Here is a 15,000-nt window from a genome sequence, read left to right on the forward strand (position 1 = left end):
GAGGCCCGGTTGCCACCCTGGCGCGCACGAAGTCGGAAGTAGGGTTAATTGCCCGGGTGCGCACCTTTGCCAGGGTGGGCACCTTACCTGGGCTGCGCACCAGGGCGGGCTCAAGATGGCACGCGCGTTCCGTTTTTTTCACTATCTTTCAAAACGGAAATTTTAAAATCTCCTTTTTTTTTTGCCTTTTCTGGAAATTAGTGAAGGCAGCGCATCAAAGGTGCGCACCTCGCTGCCCACCTTGGTGTGCTCTGAGGTGCGCACCCGGGAGCGCTACGAAGTGTGCTCCAAGGTGCGGCGTGCACGTTGTCGGAGCCCGGTTTGCCCCGGGTGCGCACCTCGCCTGCACCTTGGCCGGGGTGGGCACCTTGGCTGGGTTTGCCCAGGGTGCGCTCCGAAGCGGGGTTACTGGAGCGCCCCCTCTTTTTTTGTCAGAGCGTTTGGTGGGGTTTCTCGCATTGGCTCTTCCCAGGCCCGGTTGTTGGGTGCGCTCCCACCCTGGCGCGCGCGAAGTTGGAAGTTGGGTTAATTGCCCGGGCGCGCACCTTCGCCAGGGTGGGCACCTTGGTGCGCACACCTTGGCTGGGCTGCGCACCAGGGCGGGCTCAAGATGGCACCAGCATTCCCTTTTTCTCACTATCTTTCAAAACGGAAATTTTAAAATCTCGTTTTTTTTTTGCCTTTTATGGAAATTAGTGAAGGCATCGCATCAAAGGTGCGCACCTCGCTGCCCACCTTGGTGTGCTCCGAGGTGCCCACCACGGTGCGCAACGCCGGTGCGAACCCGGGAGCGCCCCGATGTGTGCTCCAAGGTGCGGCGTGCACGAAGTCGGACCCCGGTTTGCCCCGGGTGCGCACCTCGCGTGCACCTTGGTGCGCACACCTTGGCTGGGTTGCGCGGCCTGGTGGGCACCATGGTGCGCACCAAGGAGCGCTCCGAAGTGTGCTCCAAGGTGCGGCGTGCACGAAGTCGGAGCCCGGTTTGCCCCGGGTACGCACCTCGCGTGCACCTTCGCCGGGGTGGGCACCTCGGCTGGGTTGCGCGCCCTGGTGCGCACCAAGGAGCGCTCCGAAGTGTGCTCCAAGGTGCGGCGTGCACGAAGTCGGAGCCCGGTTTGCCCCGGGTGCGCACCTTCGCCGCGGTGCGCACCATGGCGTGCACGAAGTCGGAGCCCGGTTTGCCCCGGGTGCGCACCTCGCGTGCACCTTCGGCGGGGTTGCGCGCCCTGGTGGGCACCATGGTGCGCACCAAGGAGCGCTCCGAAGTGTGCTCCAAGGTGCGGCGTGCACGAAGTCGGAGCCCGGTTTGCCCCGGGTGCGCACCTCGCGTGCACCTTCGGCGGGGTTGCGCGCCCTGGTGGGCACCATGGTGCGCACCAAGGAGCGCTCCGAAGTGTGCTCCAAGGTGCGGCGTGCACGAAGTCGGAGCCCGGTTTGCCCCGGGTGCGCACCTCGCGTGCACCTTCGCCGCGGTGGGCACCATGGCGTGCACGAAGTCGGAGCCCGGTTTGCCCCGGGTGCGCACCTCGCGTGCACCTTCGCCGGGGTGGGCACCTCGGCTGGGTTGCGCGCCCTGGTGCGCACCAAGGAGCGCTCCGAAGTGTGCTCCAAGGTGCGGCGTGCACGAAGTCGGAGCCCGGTTTGCCCCGGGTGCGCACCTCGCGTGCACCTTCGCCAGGGTGGGCACCTCGGTGCGCACACCTTCTCAATGTTTTCTTGCCTTTTCTGGAAATTGGTGAAGGCAGCGCATCAAAGGTGCGCACCTCGGTGTGCTCCGAGGTGCGAACCCGAGAGCGCTCCGAGGTGCCCACGAAGTCGAAAGTCGGGTTAATTGCATTGTTTTCCCCGGGTGCGCTCCGAGGTGCGCAACATCGGCGCGCACCAAGGAGGGCTCCGAAGTGTGCTCCAAGGTGCGCACGATGGCGTGCACCTCTGGTGCGCACGATTCGGAGCTCGGTTTGACCGGGGTGCGCACACCTTGGCTGGGTTGCGCACCTTTTGTGCGCTCCAAGGTGCGCACGAAGTCGGAGCTCGGTTTGCCCCGGGTGCGCACCTTCGCCAGGGTGCGCACCTTGATGCGCACGCCTTGGCTGGGCTGCGCACCTTGGTGGGCGCCATGGTGCGCACCTTTCGTGCGCTCCAAGGTGCGCACGAAGTCGGAGCTCGGTTTGCCCCGGGTGCGCACCTTGGTGGGCGCCATGGTGCACTCCGAGGTGCCCAAGATTGGTGCGCACCAAGGAGCGCTCCGAAGTGCGCTCCAAGGTGCGCGCGAAGTCGAAAGTTGGGTTAATTGTCCGGTTTGCCTCGGGTGCGCACCTTGCGTGCACCTTCGCCAGGGTGGGCGCCTTGGTGCGCACACCTTGGCTGGGCTGCGCACACCTTGGCACCCGCGTTTCCTTCATTTTAAATTTTTTTTTTTTACAATCTCTCAAGTGGGAAATTCTATAATCTCAACTTTTTTTGCCTTTTCAGGAAACTTTTGAATGGAGCGCATCATTGGTGCGCTCCGAAGTGTGCTCCAAAGCTCTCTCCAGCTGCGTGCACCTGCCCCGGCCGCGCACCCGGCCCCGCCCAGCTTCGCTCACCTGTCCCGGGCGTCTGGTGCGGAACCTTAGAGTAAGAAACATCACCGTGCACCTTGGCCAACGTGCGCGACTCGACCGAGCGCGCACTGGCCGAGGTGCACACCGATTTCACCTGGGTGCGCGCGCAGCACCTCGGGCGCACCGGGGTGCGCGCACAACGCCCGGGTTGCACCGTGGCCTGTGTGCTCGGGGCGCCTCGGGTGCGCGCTCGGTGTCGCCCCCGCGCGCGCGGTAGTGCGGGCAGCGCACCCCGGCCCGGCCCGGCCCCGACGAGAACGCAAACGGGCAAAAGGTTTATTCAAATAGCATTGCGACGCCCGGCGAAAAACTAAAAAAGGGTGCAACACCGGGACTTCCCGGGAGGTCACCCATCCCAGTACTACTCCGGCCCAAGCGCGCTTAACTGCGGAGTTCTGATGGGATCCGGTGCACTAACGCTGGTATGATCGCACCCGTTATGAGCTTGTCGCAGTGTGTACTTAGCAAACCGCGACCCACGTGCGAATCCACCCCGGCCACCCACCCCCGTCGAGGTGCACACCCTCCCTCGCGAAGTGCGCCCCGTTCGCCAAGTGTGAGCCCTGCCCGGGTGCGCGCACCTTGCTAGGGCGTCGGGTGTGCACCCGGCCCAGCCTACGTGCGTGCACCTGGAGGGGGCGTCGTGTGCGTGCAGTGTCCCATCTGCAACGCGGTGCCCACACACCACCTCGGGCGCAACGACCTGCGCTCACATGTGGGCCGAGTGCACCTTGGTGCATGTTCGGGGCGCCTCGGGTGCACGCTCGATCTTGCCCTGGTGCACCAAGGCGCTCGGTTTGCCCCGGGTGCGCACTTGGTGCAAGGTGGGCACCCAAAATAGGGATCAAGCACCAAAACACAAGTTTCGGGATGCAAAATGGGACCCAAGGACCACAAATGCGTTCCAAGACCCATGATGGGTCCACGAGAACAAAAATGTGTTCCGAGACTTAATAAACAAATATTGGGTTTTAGGAGAAGAAACATGCTCTGATGCCCAAAACGAGAATCGACCCCGAAAAGGCCACAGGCCAAAAGTGGGATGCGAGACAAAAAAAAATGGGACCCGAGGACCAAAATTGGGTTCCCAGGTCGAAGACAGGGCAACCGGACAAGAAACGACCTCTAAGGCTCGAAATGAGTCCCGACGACTAAAACTTGACAAGAAGCACCCATCAGGCACCCAACTCGACACCCATGGGATGCCGACCCACCCGGGCTTCCACCTAGCACACCTTGGCACCCACCCACCCTCGCACCCAACCTCGCACCCAACTTAGCACCTTTGAACCCACATTGGCACTCACCCTGACCCTGGCACCTTGGAACCCACATTGGCACTCACCTTGACCCTGGCACCCACCTTTGCACTCACCTTGGGACCCACCCTGGCTCCCACCTCGGCACCCACCCAGACACCCACCTTGGTTCCTTGGCACCCACCTTGGATCCTTGGCACCCACCCCGACACCCACCTTGGCACGCAACTTGGCTACTTGCCACCCACCTTGGCTCCTTGACGCCCACCCCGACAACCACCCCGTGACCTACCCTGGCTAGGGTTGGTGCACACCCACCCTGGTGCCCACCTTGGCACCCACCCTATGACCCACCTTGGCACGCACCTTAGTACCCACCCCGTTACCCACCCTAGGACCCACCCCGTGACCCACCTTGGCCAGGGTGGGTGCACCCACCCTGGTGCCCACCTTGGCACCCACCCATCCTAGCACCCAGCCTGTGACCGGGCTTGGAACCCAACCTTGCACCCGCACCCGTCTTGGCCAGTGTGGGTGCGCACCCATCCTGGCACCCACGTTGTGACACACCCTTTAACCCACGCACCCTAGCACCCACGTTGGCACCCACCTTGGAACCCAACCTAGCAACTTGGCACCCACCCCGTGACCCACCTTGGCATCCACCATAGCAGTCGCCGACTTGGCACCCACCTCGGCACCCACCTTGACACTTGTGGACCCACCTTGCCACTCACCCTAGCATCGACCCATCCTAGCACCCACCCTGGCACCTTTGCACCCTAGCACTCACCCATCCTAGCACCTAACCTGTGACCCACCTTGACACTCACCCTCGCACCCACCTTGGAACCCAACCTAGCACCCACCCACCCTGACACCAACCCTAGCACCTACCCACCCTTGCACCCACCCTGTGACCCATCTTGGCACCCACCCATCCTACCACTCAACCTATCACCCACCTTCTCACCCACCTTGGCATCCACCTTAGCACCCACCCACACTGGCACCTTGGCACCCACCTCGGGCAAGGTGGGTGCACACCCACCCTGGCACCCAATTTAGAACCCACCGAGCATGTTACCCACCTTGGCACCCACATTGCAGCCCACCCTAGTACCCACCCTATGACCCACATTGGCATCCACACCCTAGCACCCAGGCACCTCGACACCCGCCTTGACACCCACCCTAGCACTGAACCTGTGACCCACCTTGGAACTCACCCTAGAACCCACCCACCCTGTGAACCACCTTGGCATCCACCTTAGCACCCACCCACCTTGGCACCCACTCTAGCACTCACCCATCCTAACACCCAACTTGTTACCCACCTTGGCACCCGCCCTCGCGTCCACCTTGAAACCCACCCTAGCACCCACCCACGCAGGAGCCCACCTTGGCACCCAACCTAACACCCACGCATCCTGGCACCCAACTTGTGACCCACCTTGGAACCCACCCTAGTACCCACCTTTGAACCCACTATATCACCAACCCACCTTGGCACCCACCCTATGACCCTCTTTGGAATCCACCCTAGCACGCACCCACCCTGGCACCCACCATGGAGCGCACCCTAGCACCCACCCACCTCGGCACGCACCTCAACACCCACCTTGGTGTGCGCACTGCGCCAACCTCTCAAAGACCCTATGTGGTGCGCTCCAAAGTGTACACCTTTGGTGCGCTCCAAGGTGCGCACCTTTGGTGCACACCGAGGTGCACACCAAAGTGTGCACCGAGGTGAGCACCAAAGTGCACTCCAGGGTGCACACCAAGGCGTGCACCTTTGGTGCGGTCAATGCAAACGAATTCGGAAGTTGGGGTCGATGTCCTAATCGCTGCTGCAGACTACACGTATGAGAATCGGACAAATAGCTTTATATAGGGGAGGTGTTGCGTTTGATGGGTCGACTCCCCTGGTTGTGTGCACTGCACCAACTTCAAAGACCCTGTCTTGTTTAAGAAGTCAAAAGTTGGGGTGGATGTCCTAATCATTGCTGCAGTCTACGCATGTATGAGAATCAGACAAATAGCTTATATAGGGGAGGTGTTGCATTCGGTGGGTTGACTCCCCTGGTTGTGCGCACTGCGCCAACCTCAAAGACCCCGCATAGCAGAAGAAGTCGGAAGTCGGATTTTGGTGAGCACCAAGGCGTGCACCTTTGGTGCGGTCAACGCAGACGAATTCAGAAGTTGGGGTGGATGTCCTAATCGTTGTTGCAGGCTACACATGTATGAGAATCAGACAAATAGCTTATATAGGGGAGGTGTTGGGTTTGATGGGTCAACTCCCTTGGTTGTGCGCATTACGCCAACCTCAAAGACCTTGTTTTCGTTAAGAAGTCAAAAGTTGGGGTCAATGTCCTAATGGCTCCTGCAGGCTACACATGTATGAGAATCGGACAAATAGCTTATATAGGGGAGGTGTTGGGTTTGATGGGTCGACTCCCCTGGTTGTGCGCATTACGTCAACCTCAAAGACCTTGTTTTCGTTAAGAAGTCAAAAGTTGGGGTCGATGTCCTAATTGCTCCTGTAGACTACACATGTATGAGAATCAGACAAATAGCTTATATAGGGGAGGTGTTGGGTTTGATGGGTTGACTCCCCTAGTTGTTCGCATTACACCAACCTCAAAGACCTTGTTTTCGTTTAGAAGCCGAAAGTTGGGGTCGATGTCCTAATTGCTCCTGCAGGCTACGCATGTATGAGAATCAGACAAATAGCTTATATAGGGGAGGTGTTGGGTTTGATGGGTCGACTCCCCTGGTTGTGCGCATTGCGCCAACCTCAAAGACCCTGCATTGCGGATGAAGTCGAAAGTCAGAGTTTGGTGTGCTACAAGGTGTGGTCGAAGGTGCTCACCTAGGTGTGCACCTTTGGAGCACAGGAAAAGTGCCCTCCAAAAGTGCGCACCTTTGGAGTGCACAAAAGTGCCCTCCAAAAGTGCGCACCTTTGGAGCGCAGAAAAGTGCCCTCCAAAAAGTGCCCTCCAAAAGTGCGCACCTTTGGAGCGCAGAAAAGTGCCCTCCAAAAAGTGCCCTCCAAAAGTGCGCACCTTTGGAGCGCAGAAAAGTGCCCTCCAAAAAGTGCCCTCCAAAAGTGCGCACCTTTGGAGCGCAGAAAAGTGCCCTCCAAAAGTGCGCACCTTTGGAGCGCAGAAAAGTGCCCTCCAAAAAGTGCCCTCCAAAAGTGCGCACCTTTGGAGCGCAGAAAAGTGCCCTCCAAAAAGTGCCCTCCAAAAGTGCGCACCTTTGGAGCGCAGAAAAGTGCCCTCCAAAAAGTGCCCTCCAAAAGTGCGCACCTTTGGAGCGCAGAAAAGTGCCCTCCAAAAAGTGCCCTCCAAAAGTGCGCACCTTTGGAGCGCAGAAAAGTGCCCTCCAAAAAGTGCCCTCCAAAAGTGCGCACCTTTGGAGCGCAGAAAAGTGCCCTCCAAAAGTGCGCACCTTTGGAGCGCACAAAAGTGCCCTCCAAAAGTGCGCACTTTTGGTGCGCACCAAGGCGCTGGTTCGGTCGTTGCAGGCGAGTTCGGAAGTTGGGGTCGATGTCCTGAGCGGAGGTGCAAACTACACAGGTGTCGGAATCGGACAAATAGCTTATATAGGGGAGGTGTATGCTTCGATGGGTCGACTCCCCAGGTTGAGCGCACCGCGCCAACCTCAAAGACCCTACGGTATGGATGAAGTCGGAAGTTGGGTCCGATGACCAATTCGATTAGTAGGTATGCTCATGAGGTCGGAATTTGGGTCCGATGACCTGCCATGTGCAGGAAGGCGAATGTTGACACTGTGCGTTGCAAGGTGCACACCAAGGCGCTGGTGCGGTCTTTTTAGTCGAGTTCGGAAGTTGGGGTCGATGTCCTGATCGGAGGTGCAAGCTACACAGGTGTGGGAATCGGACAAATAGCTTATATAGGGGAGGTGTATGCTTCGTTGGGTCGACTCCCCGGGTTGAGCGCACCGCGCCAACCTCAAAGACCCTACGGTATGGATGAAGTCGGAAGTTGGGTCCGATGACCGATTCGATATGTAGGCATACTCGCGAGGTCGGAATTTGGGTCCGATGACCTGCCACGTGCAGGAAGGCGAATGTTGGCACTGTGCGTTGCAAGGTGCGCACCAAGGCGCTGGTTCGGTCGTTGGAGGCGAGTTCGGAAGTTGGGGTCGATGTCTTGATCGGAGGTGCAAACTACACAGGTGTGGGAATCGGACAAATAGCTTATATAGGGGAGGTGTATGCTTCGTTGGGTCGACTCCCCGGGTTGAGCGCACCGCGCCAACCTCAAAGACCCTACGGTATGGATGAAGTCGGAAGTTGGGTCCGATGACCGATTCGATATGTAGGCATACTCGCGAGGTCGGAATTTGGGTCCGATGACCTGCCATGTGCAGGAAGGCGAATGTTGGGACTGTGCGTCGCAAGGTGCGCACCAAGGCGCTGGTGCCGTCGTTGCAGTCGAGTTCGGAAGTTGGGGTCGATGTCCTGGTCAGAGGTGCAAACTACACAGGTGTGGGAATCGGACAAATAGCTTATATAGGGGAGGTGTATGCTTCGATGGGTCGACTCCCTGGGTTGAGCGCACCGCGCCAACCTCAAAGACCCTACAGTATGGATGAAGTCGGAAGTTGGGTCCGATGACCGATTCGATACGTAGGCATATTGGCGAGGTCTGAATTTGTGTCCGATGACCTGCCATGCGCAGGAAGGCGGAATTTGGGTCCGATGACCGAGTTGATGGCGTGCCATGCGCAGAAAGGCGGAATTTGGGTCCGATGACCGAGTTGATGTTGATGGCCCGCCATGCACAGGAAGGCGGAATTTGGGTCCGATGACCGATTTGAAGGCGTGCCATACGCAAAAAGGCGGAGTTTGGGTCCGATGACCGAGTTGATATTGATGGCCCGCCATGCGCAGGAAGGCGGAATTTGGGTCCGATGACCTGACATACGCATGGAGTCCGACTCGGGGGCCGATGTTCGATTCGATGACTTGCATTGTGGGTAAAGTCGGAAGTTGTGGTCTTTGACCCGATTCGATGACCAGACTTCGGCTGCTTGAGAATCGGACAAATAACTTATATAGGGGAGGTAGTGTTCTCGAGCATCCTCCCCCCGTGCCCGTTTATGTCGATTGATGCTGGTGCTCGACTGGTTGGAGCGCTCGGATGCAAAAATCTTGCACCAGGATTTATCGATTGTGATGGACACGGCAAGTCTCCTGATTGCTATGCAGGAGCTCATCGTGAATCTCTATGCGGCCTTGGTATGGACTCGACCTGCGGAATGGTTCGGCAATGGTAGTCGCTCCAACACGTCCTTGCAATGGCCACAGAGGTGATTCGACTAGAGCTCCAGTCTAGCTTTTGGGTTGCTTGGCGGACTGGTATAGCCGCGATCGAGTTCCGGCCATGAACGTTTTAGATAGCTCTTGGGCTTTCTGGGACGGAAGTCGGAAGTTTGGGCTGTTGTCCGATTTGATGACCATTCTTCGGATGTGTGAGAATCGGACAAATAACTTATATAGGGGACTGTGTTGTCTCACGCAGCCCCCTCCGTGCCCCTCTATCTCGACCGATGTTGGTGCTTGAAAGGGTTGGGATCGCTCGGATTTATAAACGTGCACCACCATTTGTCGAGTGTGAGGGACGCGGCAGGTCTCCTAAATGCTATGCGGGCGCTCTCTGAGAATCTCTATCCGGCCTCGACACAGACTAGTCTTGCTGAATGGTTTGGCACTGGTAGTCGATCCAACACGTCGTTGTTGTGGCCGCCTAGGCGATTCGATTCGAGCCCCCGTCTAGCTTTTGGGTTGCTTGGCGGATTTTGCCCTATCCGCAAGTGAGCTCGGTCCCTAAACGTTCGAGAAACCCGATTGCTATGCGCCGACTCTCTTTCTTGCGAGCCTCCATCTAGCTTTTGGGTCTCTACGGAACGGAAGTCGGAATCTGGGACCGTTGTTTGATTCGACGAGGCAGACTACGGTTGTGCGAGAATCGGACAAATAACTTATATAGGGGAGGTGTTGACTGGAGCATTCTCCCCCGTGCCCCTCTAACTCGACCAATGCTGGCGCTCGAACGGTGGTAGCGCTCGGATTTTCATTGAGCGCCAGCATTGGTCGATTTAGAGGGGCATGCGAGATTCCCGAATGCTATGCGAGGGCTCTAACGGAAATGTCTATTGGTTTCGGTATGGATGCAATTGCGAGTGGTTCGGCAAAGGTAGTCGTTCCGATGCGTCCATGTCGTGGCCAAATCGATAATTCGATTTGAGCCCTCGTATAGCATTTGGGTCTCTCGATGTGATTCCGCATTCCAGTCCCTTTGGGCACTGCTTGAGCCGCATCCCAGGGGGTTCCCTTCCCAATAATCTGCCTCGCAACCCGATTGCTATGCGGTGAGGCTCCTCGGCCGCCTCGGAACTATCTGTGTATCAGACGCATCGCGGGATAAGGGGTTGGCAACGGTAGTCGCCCCAAGCGCGTCCGATGCTTGGACCATTCCGAGGCGGCCCTGAAGCCTCTTCCGTCTAGCCGTTGGGTCCTTCTCGCCGCATCCCTCGCCTCGCACCCCGATTGCTATGCGGTGAGGCTCCTCGGCCGCCTCGGAACTATCTGTGTATCGGACGCGTCGCGGGATAAGGGGTTGTCACTGGTAGTCGCCCCAAGCGCGTCCGATGCTTGGACCATTCCGAGGCGGCCCTGAAGCCTCTTCCGTCTAGCCGTTGGGTCCTTCTCGCCGCATCCCTCGCCTCGCACCCCGATTGCTATGCGGTGAGGCTCCTCGGCCGCCTCGGAACTATCTGTGTATCGGACGCGTCGCGGGATAAGGGGTTGTCATTGGTAGTCGCCCCAAGCGCGTCCGATGCTTGGACCATTCCGAGGCGGCCCTGAAGCCTCTTCCGTCTAGCCGTTGGGTCCTTCTCGCCGCATCCCTCGCCTCGCACCCCGATTGCTATGCGGTGAGGCTCCTCGGCCGCCTTGGAACTATCTGTGTATCGGACGCGTCGCGGGATAAGGGGTTGTCACTGGTAGTCGCCCCAAGCGCGTCCGATGCTTAGACCATTCCGAGGCGGACCCGAAGCCTCTTCCGTCTAGCCGTTGGGTCCTTCTCGCCGCATCCTTCGCCTCGCACCCCGATTGCTATGCGGTGAGGCTCCTCGGCCGCCTCGGAACTATCTGTGTATCGGACGCGTCGCGGGATAAGGGGTTGTCACTGGTAGTCGCCCCAAGCGCGTCCGATGCTTGGACCATTCCGAGGCGGACCCGAAGCCTCTTCCGTCTAGCCGTTGGGTCCTTCTCGCCGCATCCCTCGCCTCGCACCCCGATTGCTATGCGGTGAGGCTCCTCGGCCGCCTTGGAACTATCTGTGTATCGGACGCGTCGCGGGATAAGGGGTTGTCACTGGTAGTCGCCCCAAGCGCGTCCGATGCTTGGACCATTCCGAGGCGGACCCGAAGCCTCTTCCGTCTAGCCGTTGGGTCCTTCTCGCCGCATCCCTCGCCTCGCACCCCGATTGCTATGCGGTGAGGCTCCTCGGCCGCCTTGGAACTATCTGTGTATCGGACGCGTCGCGGGATAAGGGGTTGTCACTGGTAGTCGCCCCAAGCGCGTCCGATGCTTGGACCATTCCGAGGCGGACCCGAAGCCTCTTCCGTCTAGCCGTTGGGTCCTTCTCGCCGCATCCCTCGCCTCGCACCCCGATTGCTATGCGGTGAGGCTCCTCGGCCGCCTTGGAACTATCTGTGTATCGGACGCGTCGCGGGATAAGGGGTTGTCACTGGTAGTCGCCCCAAGCGCGTCCGATGCTTGGACCATTCCGAGGCGGCCCCGAAGCCTCTTCCGTGTAGCCGTTGGGTCCTTCTCGCCGCATCCCTCGCCTCGCACCCCGATTGCTATGCGGTGAGGCTCCTCGGCCGCCTTGGAACTATCTGTGTATCGGACGCGTCGCGGGATAAGGGGTTGTCACTGGTAGTCGCCCCAAGCGCGTCTGATGCTTGGACCATTCCGAGGCGGCCCCGAAGCCTCTTCCGTGTAGCCGTTGGGTCCTTCTCGCCGCATCCCTCGCCTCGCACCCCGATTGCTATGCGGTGAGGCTCCTCGGCCGCCTTGGAACTATCTGTGTATCGGACGCGTCGCGGGATAAGGGGTTGTCACTGGTAGTCGCCCCAAGCGCGTCCGATGCTTGGACCATTCCGAGGCGGACCTGAAGCCTCTTCCCTCTAGCCGTTGGGGCTTTCTCGCCGCATCCCTCGCCTCGCACCCTGATTGCTATGCTGTGAGGCTCCTCGGCCGCCTTGGAACTATCTGTGTATCGGACGCATCGCGGGATAAGGGGTTGGCAGTGGTAGTCGCCCCAAGCGCATCCGATGCTTGGACCATTCCGAGGCGGCCCTGCAGCCTCTTCCGTCTAGCCGTTGGGGCCATCTCGCCGCATCCCCCACCTCGCACCACGATTGCTATGCGGTGAGGCTCCTTGGCCGCCTCGGAACTATCTGTGTATCGGACGCATCGCGGGATAAGGGGTTGTCACTGGTAGTCGCCCCAAGCGCGTCCGATGCTTGGACTATTCCGAGGCGGCCCTGCAGCCTCTTCCGTCTAGCCGTTGGGGCCATCTCGCTGCATCCCCCACCTCCTCGGCCGCCTCGGAACTATCTGTGTATCGGACGCATCGCGGGATAAGGGGTTGGCAGTGGTAGTCGCCCCAAGCGCGTCCGATGCTTGGACTATTCCGAGGCAGCCCTGCAGCCTCTTCCGTCTAGCCTTTGGGGCCATCTCGCCGCATCCCTCGCCTCGCACCCCGATTGCTATGCGGTGAGGCTCCTCGGCCGCCTGGGAACTATCTTCGTATCGGACGCATCGCGGGATAAGGGGTTGTCACTGGTAGTCGCCCCAAGCGCGTCCGATGCTTGGACTATTCCGAGGCGGCCCTGTGGCCTCTTCCGTCTAGCCGTTGGGGCCATCTCGCCGCATCCCCCACCTCGCACCCCGATTGCTATGCGGTGAGGCTCTTCGGCCGCCTTGGAACTATCTTCGTATCGGACGCATTGCGGGATAAGGGGTTGTCACTGGTAGTGGCCCCAAGCGCGTCCGATGCTTGGACTATTCCGAGGCGGCCCTGCAGCCTCTTCCGTCTAGCCGTTGGGGCCATCTCGCCGCATCCCCCACCTCGCACCCCGATTGCTATGCGGTGAGGCTCCTCGGCCGCCTTGGAACTATCTTCGTATCGGACGCATCGCGGGATAAGGGGTTGTCACTGGTAGTCGCCCCAAGCGCGTCCGATGCTTGGACTATTCCGACGCGGCCCTGTGGCCTCTTCCGTCTAGCCGTTGGGGCCATCTCGCCGCATCCCCCACCTCGCACCCCAATTGCTATGCGGTGAGGCTCCTCGGCCGCCTTGGAACCATCTTCGTATCGGACGCATCGCGGGATAGGGGGCTGTCACTGGTAGTCGCCCCAAGCGTGTCCGATGCTTGGACCATTCCTAGGCGGCCCTGAAGCCTCTTCCGTCTAGCCGTTGGGGCCTTCCCGCCCCATCCCTCGCCTCGCACCCCCGATTGCTATGCGGTGAGGCTCCTCGGCCGCCTTGGAACCATCTGTGTATCGGACGCATCGCGGGATAAGGGGTTGGCACTGGCAGTCGCCCCAAGCGCGTCCGATGCTTGGACCATTCCGAGGTGGCCCTGAAGCCTCTTCCGTCTAGCCGTTGGGGCCTTCCCGCCCCATCCCTCGCCTCGCACCCCGATTGATATGCGGTGAGGCTCCTCGGCCGCCTTGGAACTATCTGTGTATCGGACGCATCGCGGGATAAGGGGTTGGCACTGGTAGTCGTCCCAATCGCATCCGATGCTTGGACCATTCCGAGGCGGCCCTGCAGCCTCTTCCGTTTAGCCGTCGGGGCCTTCCCGCCGCATCCCTCGCCTCGCATCCCGATTCCTATGCGGTGAGTCTTCTCGGCCGCCGCGGAACTATACCTGTTATTGCTACTGCATCCTTCGGCTGGTAACCTCCTCTGCCGCCTTGGAACGTTCTCTTTGTCGGACGCGTCGCGGGATAAGGGGTTGGCACTGGTAGTCGCCCCAAGCGCGCCCGATGCATAGACCGCTCCGAGTCGACCTTGCTTTCAGCCTCTCACATGCATAGACCTCTCTGAGTCGACCCTGCAGCCTCTCACGTTTAGCCTTTGGAATCTCGCCTCACAACATGATTGCTATCCTTGATGCATCCCTTGCCTCGAGCCCTGATTGCTTTCTTGGCTGCATCCCTCCTCTCCTCACAGCCCGGTTGTCATCACTGCTTCATCCGTCGCTTCATGCATTCTGGCTGCTGGGCCCTTCCCACCGCACACCTCGATTGCTATCTCTTCTGCATCACACACCCCGATTGCTATCTCTGCTACATCCCTCGGCTCTCACTTCTGCATCCTTCGCCTCACACCTCGATTGCTATCAATGCTGCATCCGTAACCTCACACCCCGATTGCTATGCGGGGAGGCTCCTTGGCCGCCTTGGAAATTTCTGTGTGTCGGACGCACCGCGGGATAAGGGGTTGGCACTGGTAGTCGCCCCAAGTGCGCCCGATTCTTAGACCGCTTCGAGGTGACCTCGTAGCCTCTTTCGTCCAGGCTTCCTGCCTTCAACGCCCTTTTTACACCTCGATTGCTATGCGCGGGCTCGTTGGCGTCTATCACCTCTCTGCGAAGAGTGGCACGATGATTGTTGGGGTAAATCGTAGCAGTCCGATCTCTGGCCTTGGGCCATTGTGAGGGCTGATCGATTTCCTGTGCGCATCTCGTGTTCGCCCAGTAACAGACTCGACGACTTGTAATCGGTCTTGTTCCCGATTGTTCCTGGAGGTAGTCTTCGGAACTCTTGGATTTGACCTGTCACTCGAACTGTCCTCTTCCGAGGATGCTTGTGTGTGTGTGCTTGTGCCATTTCCTTGGCGGTATTAACGAGATATTAAAGAGCGGAGTGAGCGCCTCGCCCAGCTATGTTTGGGGCTCTCACTCCCTTACCCGGTGTGCGACCGCTTTGCACGTAGGTTGCGGAGCATCGCGACTCTTTCGATGTTTGGCGGTTGTCTTCCGGTGATGCGTTGGTCCCGAAGTGCACGTTACTAGCATTTCTGCCA

The 15,000-nt window shown here is 59.4% G+C and overlaps 1 non-coding gene across 1 annotated transcript; it reads right to left on the bottom strand.

The window, feature by feature from the left end:
- Window positions 1–2,920: 2,920 nt before the first annotated feature.
- Window positions 2,921–3,039, bottom strand: LOC131866316 (5S ribosomal RNA). The gene has a single exon (XR_009364936.1). It is a non-coding gene; the product is annotated as a 5S ribosomal RNA (ribosomal RNA).
- Between the last annotated feature and the right edge of the window lie 11,961 nt (window positions 3,040–15,000).

Source organism: Cryptomeria japonica, unplaced genomic scaffold (assembly GCF_030272615.1).
Source record: "Cryptomeria japonica unplaced genomic scaffold, Sugi_1.0 HiC_scaffold_140, whole genome shotgun sequence".
In the NCBI taxonomy this organism is placed as follows: domain Eukaryota; kingdom Viridiplantae; phylum Streptophyta; class Pinopsida; order Cupressales; family Cupressaceae; genus Cryptomeria; species Cryptomeria japonica.